Consider the following 8094-nt stretch of genomic DNA (forward strand, 5'->3'; position numbering starts at 1 on the left):
TATATTCATAATATGCACAATATGTACAATAAATATATGTGTGTATTTATCATTGAATGAATATATGCATGCATGCATGTATGACTTTTCTTTAACTAGTAGGCAAAGCATGTTTTTAATAGCTTATTGTCTCTCAGTGTCAAAAGGCCTCTTTCAAGCCAGTAGGCATCTCAGATTCAGAATGGGAATATTGCAAAGAAACTCGTATTTCAAATTAACCATCCTTTCTCCATATAACACATACTAGGTAATAAAGAAAAAACCCTTGGGGATATAGAAACAGTTGATGTACTTCTCATTATTTATGTTGTTCAGTTACTATGGCCATATCTACTTAGGCACTAAAAAAATCAAATGCTCAGTATTCTTATGTCTAGTAAATTTTAATTTTTATGAACTGAACATACGTTCTGCTAAGGTTCTTTCTTGTCCTGCAGGAAAAATAACAACTGCCATAACTGAAGCATCATTTAGAACCTTTTTAGTAAAAAGCCTGAACTCTCTATCCTTTCACTAGGATTGTCAGCCCAGTTTTCCCTGCCTCATTCCAGTTTCTCTAGAACAGATCACTGGACCTGGGTTCTATTCTTGCATTGTTTTACTAACTAGACTTGTCATCATCTAATCACTTTAATCTCAAAGAGTCTCAATTTCCTCATGTATAAAATTGGGCCTGACAATGAACTCCATGCCCTATGTATCTAATAAGATCACTGTTGAAGATCATGTGGATTTTGGAAATTGTACAGTGGTCTACAACTGTCAAAGTCTATAACTGGCAGGAAGCCCAGGAAGCCCTTTGCAATGGCTGGAAAAATAGTTTATGGACTTTGGAGCTTACTGAACACTGGAGGTGACTACTTATAGGATAGGAAAAAACCTAAAGGAGATTTAATTTGTCTTTGGCAGGTCAATTGTCTGTCCCTTTTTCTTCTTTAGGGACACTTCTGTTCTCTCTCCTCCACATTCAAATCTCTTATCAGTGGTGCTAATGCTTTTATCCTCATTTCTTTATCAAAACTTGCTTTTAGTAAAGACTGATAAACTCATCACAAGAAGGTATCAATGACTGATAAGGTTGAAAAATTGTTTCCTAGAATATATATAACCAATGTACCTTCTTCCTTCCTCCCTCCCTCCTTCCTCCCTCCTTCCAGCCTTTCCTTCCTTCCTTCCTTCCTTCCTTCCTTCCTTCCTTCCTTCCTTCCTTCCTTCCTTCCTTCCTTCCTTCCTTCCTTCCTTCCTTCCTTCCTTCCTTCCTTCCTTCCTTCCTTCTTCCCTTTCTTCTTTCCCGCCTTCCCACTTTCCCACCTACCTTCCTGCCTTCCTGTTTTTCTGTCTTCCTGCCTTCTTTCCTTCCTTCCTTTCTCCCTTCTTCCCTTTCTCCTTTTTCCCCCTGTATTTCCTTTTCCTTCCTTCTCTTTCTTTCTTTCTTTCTCCATCACTCTCCCTCTTTTTCATGTCAGCATGTATTGTCTCCTTTATTTAGTGTTTGTGAGGCTGTGTGTATTTCCATTGCTGGGCACATAGTAAGAATATAACAATAATAATTAATAATAATAATTGCTGATATTTATCTGGTATTTTAAAGTTTCTAAAGGGCTTTATACATGCCTCTTATTTAATCCTTACTACCAATAGTACTATTATAATTCCCATTTTACAGATGTGGAAATTGAGGCACAAAAATGCTGATAGATTTGCCTAGGGTTATACAACTAGTAGATTTATCTCAGGCAGGATTTCAACTCAGGACTTCCTAATTCCAAATCTGGCTCTTTATTCACTACCCAGAGGCGTTAAACTCTGCCACAGTAAACATGATTAAAATGTAATTGAGAGCGCTTGTTTTGGCAGCACTCATATTAAAGCTGGAATGAGACAGACAAGATTAACTTGGGCCCTATTGTAGGATGACAAACAAATTTATGAAGTGATCCATATGTTAAAAAATTTAAAAATATATAATTGGGAGATATTAACAAAATAAATAAAAATATAATACAGCATAGATAATTGTGGCTTTTTAAGTAAATATGTAGCCTTCAGGGATCAGTTTCTATTTGAATTTGACAACCCTGTACTTACTGCACTTAGTGCCTCAGCTGTCCCATTGCATTCCAACTATAAAAATGGGGAACGGTAATTACCTCACAGGATGGTTGTAAGCATCAAATGAAATATTTTGTACAAAGTGTTTTGGAACTGTACAGTCCTAGAAACTTGGAACTAAAAAGCACCTTAGAGATTGTGTAGCCCATACTCTCATTTTATAGATGAGAAAACTGCAGTTCCCCAAAGTTAATTAACTTGCCCAAGGTTACACATATGGTATAAATGGTAGAGTTTGAATAGAATCTGAGTCTTTTGACTCCAAATGCTGTTCTCTTTCTACCATATCTATTTCTTATTGCTATAGAGCTTTTTGTGTTCTTGGCAAAGGGGATTATCTGAGACAGGTAAGAGTCTTCTGTGACTGCTCCAATCCCTATCCAAGGCCACTGGGCAGACATGAAAGCTTTGTAGTCTCAGAGGTTCTGCTTCTTTTACAGGGTGTAGACTAGAAGTACTGGTAGCCTAGTCCAGATGGCATTTATATCAAAGTACAGAGGATAATTAACACCCTCAAAATGCCTCTCTGGGACTGTTGTCAGAGAGAAAGAATGGGGAATTTGGATGAATCCTGGAGGAAGTCACTTCAGCCCCTTGATGCTCTTAATGCCATTGATTACAGTACTTCCTATAAGCCCCTTCTACCCAACTGTAATCCTTCTTTCTCAGGTTCCTAGTTAAAGCAGAAATTGTCAATGTTATTTTAATGTGGCTTTCTGTGTTTCATTTCCTTTGTTGGTTAAAAAATATTTGCACTGAATCATTTTAGAGGAACTCTATGTAGCATGTAGATCAGGAACATTTTATTCCTATTAAACATAAAATATTATTCTCATTTCCTACTTTGTGAGGAAGGAAGGATTTTTTAGCATAATAAAATAAAAATTAGAAAAATGTATATTTTCTCTTTGTCATAAAGAAAGTATGAATGATTTATAGGTATAATAAAGAGAAATCTCTTTGGTCACTGTATGACATTTTAAATAAAAAAAAATAAGATTCTTTCCTGTCAGATTCTTGAAATGGCTCTAGTGGCAGTAGAGACTAAAATATCAAAGGAGACTGGCTTATTATGGCAGGTTCATTTTTCCTCCTTTCTCTCAAGCACAAATAGGTTTCCTTATTGATCTGGTTAAGAACTGAGGAAAATAGTCCCAGGTCATGGTTTTGGAAACCAAGTCAGATAATTGTTTTTGAAGCTGCAGTCAGGTTTTGTGATCATTAAGAAAAAATAAAACCAGTGTAATGTTCTTTTTAGACTTCTAATGATTGATAGTGGGGTGGTGGAGGAGAAGTGAGAAAGTTACCTATTCAAGCCAGGTAGTTTCCCAATCCTATCTACATAGTGGTGCTTAATAAATGCCTGATGATTGACTTCTATTAATTAAGCCCCAACTTTTTTTTCAAATTGCCCCAAATTCACCTCTTTTTTACATCTTCCTACTGGGTGGTAGAAAATCAAAGGTGAATGTCCAGCAGTTTCATTTTTGTATGGGATGGGTTTTTTACTCTTGAAGGTGAAGGAATCTAGTCCTCAGAATGTTGAGTAGTTGGGAGTTGAGATTGAAAAGTAGTGAGTTATAGGCAAAATCACCAAGAGAAAATACAATGAAGGGTCCAGAAGGTCATCGGCAATAGAGATCAGAAAATGCCAGAACTGGCTTGGAATGCTGGAGCGGAAGCTGGACCAGCCAAATAAGTATGCAAAATGCTACAGGAAAAGTCAAGTTCAAATCTTTGATCAGTAGAGTAATGAGTTTACTTCACATAGCCTATATACTCTAGTACAGTATTATTTTAACAGTCCATCAGTGTATTCTGGCCATGTTTCCTTTTATCTTTCAATAGCAATTAGATGGAGCAGTGGATAGAGTCCTAGACTTGGGGTCAGAAAGATCTGAATTCCAAACCTGACTCAAATGATTACTGGCTGGATTACTTATTACTTATCCTCTTTCAGTCTTCATCTCTAAAACAGGTATAATAATAGCAACTACCTCACAGGGTTGTCAGAATTAAATGAGATGAAATGTGTGCTTGGTAAACTTTAAAGTGCCATTCCAATGCTGTCTATCAATAGGGATGTTTTTTAAGGAACTGGGATTTAGACACTACCTCTTTGAATAGTCTCTAAACTAATGTCCATATATTCCCATTTCATAGGAGCCGCAATTTTAAAGACTTATGTGTGCCCTTAACTCATTTCCACTTCTTTTTTCCAAACAAAATACTGGGATTTTGGAATTTAGATTTGGTTTTCTATCATGATAGATCAAAAAAATGGTTGCTATGAAAAACCTAATAGATTTGTTTTTATCATTTTTCCAGGTTCTTCTTTAAATGTTCATAGGATACGCTATCTTAGTTGGACCTCTTAACAAACCTTCCATCTTTGCTTTACCTTTCTCTGATTTTTACTTAAAAATAGTTTAAAACAATTTTAAAATAAAAAACATTCTTTTAAAAATATTGTTTAACACCACTCATTTTTCCAGTGTACTGCAAGCCCCATACTCCCCACTCATTTAATTTACTTAAAAAAATCTAATTATTAAAATGACCATGTCTGAAAAGATATGTGACTTTCTCAACCTCTAGTTTCCCACCTCTCTAAGTAGAGAAAGAAAATATTGCTTCATCATCTATTGATCAGTATAAAACTTGGCTATTGCAATTAAATGTGTTTAGCTATCTTTTTAAAAATATTATTTTCATTTATATGATGATTGTTATTGTGTATACTGTATTTCTGGTTCTTTTTTAATTTTTAAATCACTTCTTATAATTTATATATTTATTTCAGCTCACATCTATCATTTGTATATTAATTACACTGATATTCCAAAATTCCACTCTAACACAAGGCAATAATTCTGGCTATTTTTATCATTGTTCTCTGTGATATTTTGCATACAACTTTATGTTGTAGATTTATCTTGCTTTTGATTAGTATGTCTCTCTGCTTGGCAAAGACCAAGAATCTGCTGACTGAAGTAATTTCTTGGCTTTAGCCTTCTCAGTGTGGCAATCACCCACATCTGTCAAAATTCTATAAGAAATAATGATAATTATTTTCAGTATTATATCCTCTAGCTATTTATTTTCTAATTTTTAGGTATAAAAGTTTGTTTGAATTTTTCTTAATGGAGCTATCACAATCGCTTGTAATGGCTTCATTCTCATTTCTCATAGTTTATTGTTGAGATTTAAAGTGATTTCCATATCAATAACTAGGTGTTGCAGTGGCTAGAGTTCTGGGACTGGAGTCAGGAAGACCTGAGTTCAAATCTGGCCTCAGACACTTACTACCTGTGTGACCCTGAGCAAGTCACTTAACTCTGCCTCAGTTTATTCATCTGTAAAATGAACTGGAGAAAGAAATGGCAAACCACACTAATATTTGTGCCAAGAATACGCCAAATAAGATGATAATGAATAGGACACAACTAAAATGACTGTACAACAACAAAGATATAAAAAATGGATCTTTTATTTCACTGTTATAGGGTGAGGAACTTCCCTCTGCCAATGCAAGTTGGCACCATTCTGCAAATTTTAGTCTTATGGCAGGGGTTCTTAACCTTTTTCTTTTTTTTCTTTTGTTGGCATCAGATTCCTTTGCAACTTGATGACGTCTATATCATACATATGCACATTATACATATACACATATATTAAATGGATAAAATAAAATACTTATGATTACCAAAAAAAGCAAATTATATTAAAATGCTCCTTAAAATATTGAAAAAAAATTTTACACACTCCAGATTGAGAATTCTTATTTTAGACAGTTCCTTATATAGACATTGAGAAGTTAAATTACTTATTCATGGTCACATAGCCAGTGTATCAGAACTGGCATGTAAATCCACATTTTCTACAAGGTTCAAAGCCAATTTGCTTTCTACTATGATATGCTACTATTGCCATTCATATAACAGCTAATTTCTTATTCTTTTGTTTTTCTTCTCCCTTCCCTTCCCTCTTTGCTCTCTTCACTTATTCTTTCTCTTCTCTTCTCTTCTCTTCTCTTCTCTTCTCTTCTCTTCTCTTCTCTTCTCTTCTCTTCTCTTCTCTTCTCTTCTCTTCTCTTCTCACTTCTCTCTTCTTTCTTCTCTTTTCCTTCTCTTGATCTTATTTACTATTGCCCTAGGTAACATTTTTTACTTCCTTCTGCATGAACATATTAGTGATTTGCTTCTAAATATGTCTATCATTCTTTAGTCTCATTTCTTTTCTAATAAATTTTGCTCTAGCCATCTTTGCTTTGAAGTTTTGTTGGAAGATCTTGTTGAGCTCTCCATGTTGTTGCATGTGCTACTCTTTGTGCCCTGATGTGGAATTTTCTTGGCAAAGATATTAAAGTGGTTTGCCATTTCCTTCTCCAGCTCATTTTACAGAAAAGAAAACTAAGGCAAAAAGGGTCAAGTAATTTACCCAAAGATCACACAACTAGCAAGTGTCTGAGGTAAGATTTGAAGTCTGGAAGAAGTCTTCCTGACTCCAGGACTGCCATCCTATCTACTGTGTCACCTAGTTATCCAGAGTTCTCCATAGAGTTTCTCCACCTCTTCAACTTCTGCTAGTTATTTGACAAAATCAACCACAGAGCTAATTGTGTTCAAGCATCTTCTATCAATCTCAAGGGAGGTATTAAGTAGGGGGATGAATACTTATTATATGCTTCTGTTGTGAAGGTTACACTTTGTAAAATTCAAAGAGAAGGAGGGATTCCGCATAAATGGGGAAGTCTTTCCCAGGTTCCCATTTCTATGTAGTAATGTATTGCTTGAATCAAGTCCCAGGACATAATAAATTATCACAAAAATTTATATAGGAAAAAAGCAAATATATAAAGAATATTATTTTTGTCCAGACTATGTCATGAAGCTGAATGGATAAATGAATTGAGTTAATCCATGAATATTTCTATCCTGATGGATGCTACAGACAAAGGATGAGTCAGGTTCAGAAATAAAGAGGAACAAAAGAGGATAGTTTATATTCAGGCAATTTTGCAATGATTTTTTCAATCTCAATGTAAGAATTGAGGTCATCTGAGTCAAACAATCAAGTTACCCCCATTGTATTTAAAATAAATGACAAGATGCTACCTCCTGATATCTTTATCAAGTGAGAACAAATCTTGACTCTTTACTAGGTATTTCTCTTTTTAATCAAGTTCTTTCAACAGCTATGATAGTAGGTCAGTTTGGATTGTTGATGAACTTAGTCACACTCTGGGGTGCTTATATAAAACTGAGAAGAGAACTTGGTATCATAAAATGTCTAGTAGCTTAGTGGTAGGAGCTTTCCAGGCAAAGCAGTGTGTGTGTGTGTGTGTATGTGTGTGTGTGTGTGTGTGTGTGTGTGTGTGTGTGTGTGTGAATATGGAGAGAAAAATGCCTTGGTTTTGTCCTCCGACACAATTGACCAGAGGAAGAACTTGGAAGAACTAGAGAGTATAGACTTTTAATCATGCTGCGGATTGATTAAACATGATGAGAAAAATCAGATCTAAGCTTCCATAAGCATCCCAGCTGAAAAGCAATATCATATTTAAGGTAATTATCTTAAAATTAAAGAACTTTTTCCACACATGCTTTCTACGTCTAAGTTGTTTTTACTCTGGACTTTGTAGGTACTTCTGGGACAATACACTAAAGACTTCTAGGGGAAATTTTTCTTACTGCATAATTTTGGTTAATTATTCCATTAAAATATAATTAACTCTGATATTGACTGATAATCATGGGGGAAACACACTGGTGGGGGCTCATGAATAACGGCATTGGAAAGATACTCTAAATGTCTCAGGACTAACTAGAGCTCTAGGAAGATATAGCTACTGAGCTTTGGGATCTGACTTATATTTGAAAGAGTAGCTCTGGAAGCTATATTTGCTACATCAGTATGTTTCCCAACATCCCAGTAATGCTATATGGCATAGATCACGGAACACCATAATCTCTGAAGAGG

The 8094-nt window shown here is 35.1% G+C and overlaps 1 non-coding gene across 1 annotated transcript; it reads left to right on the forward strand.

Moving 5' to 3' along the window:
- Window positions 1-1841: 1841 nt before the first annotated feature.
- LOC127552608 (U6 spliceosomal RNA) lies at window positions 1842-1948 on the forward strand. The gene has a single exon (XR_007951472.1). It is a non-coding gene; the product is annotated as a U6 spliceosomal RNA (small nuclear RNA).
- Window positions 1949-8094: the final 6146 nt, after the last annotated feature.

This window comes from Antechinus flavipes, chromosome 2 (assembly GCF_016432865.1).
Source record: "Antechinus flavipes isolate AdamAnt ecotype Samford, QLD, Australia chromosome 2, AdamAnt_v2, whole genome shotgun sequence".
Lineage (NCBI taxonomy): Eukaryota > Metazoa > Chordata > Mammalia > Dasyuromorphia > Dasyuridae > Antechinus > Antechinus flavipes.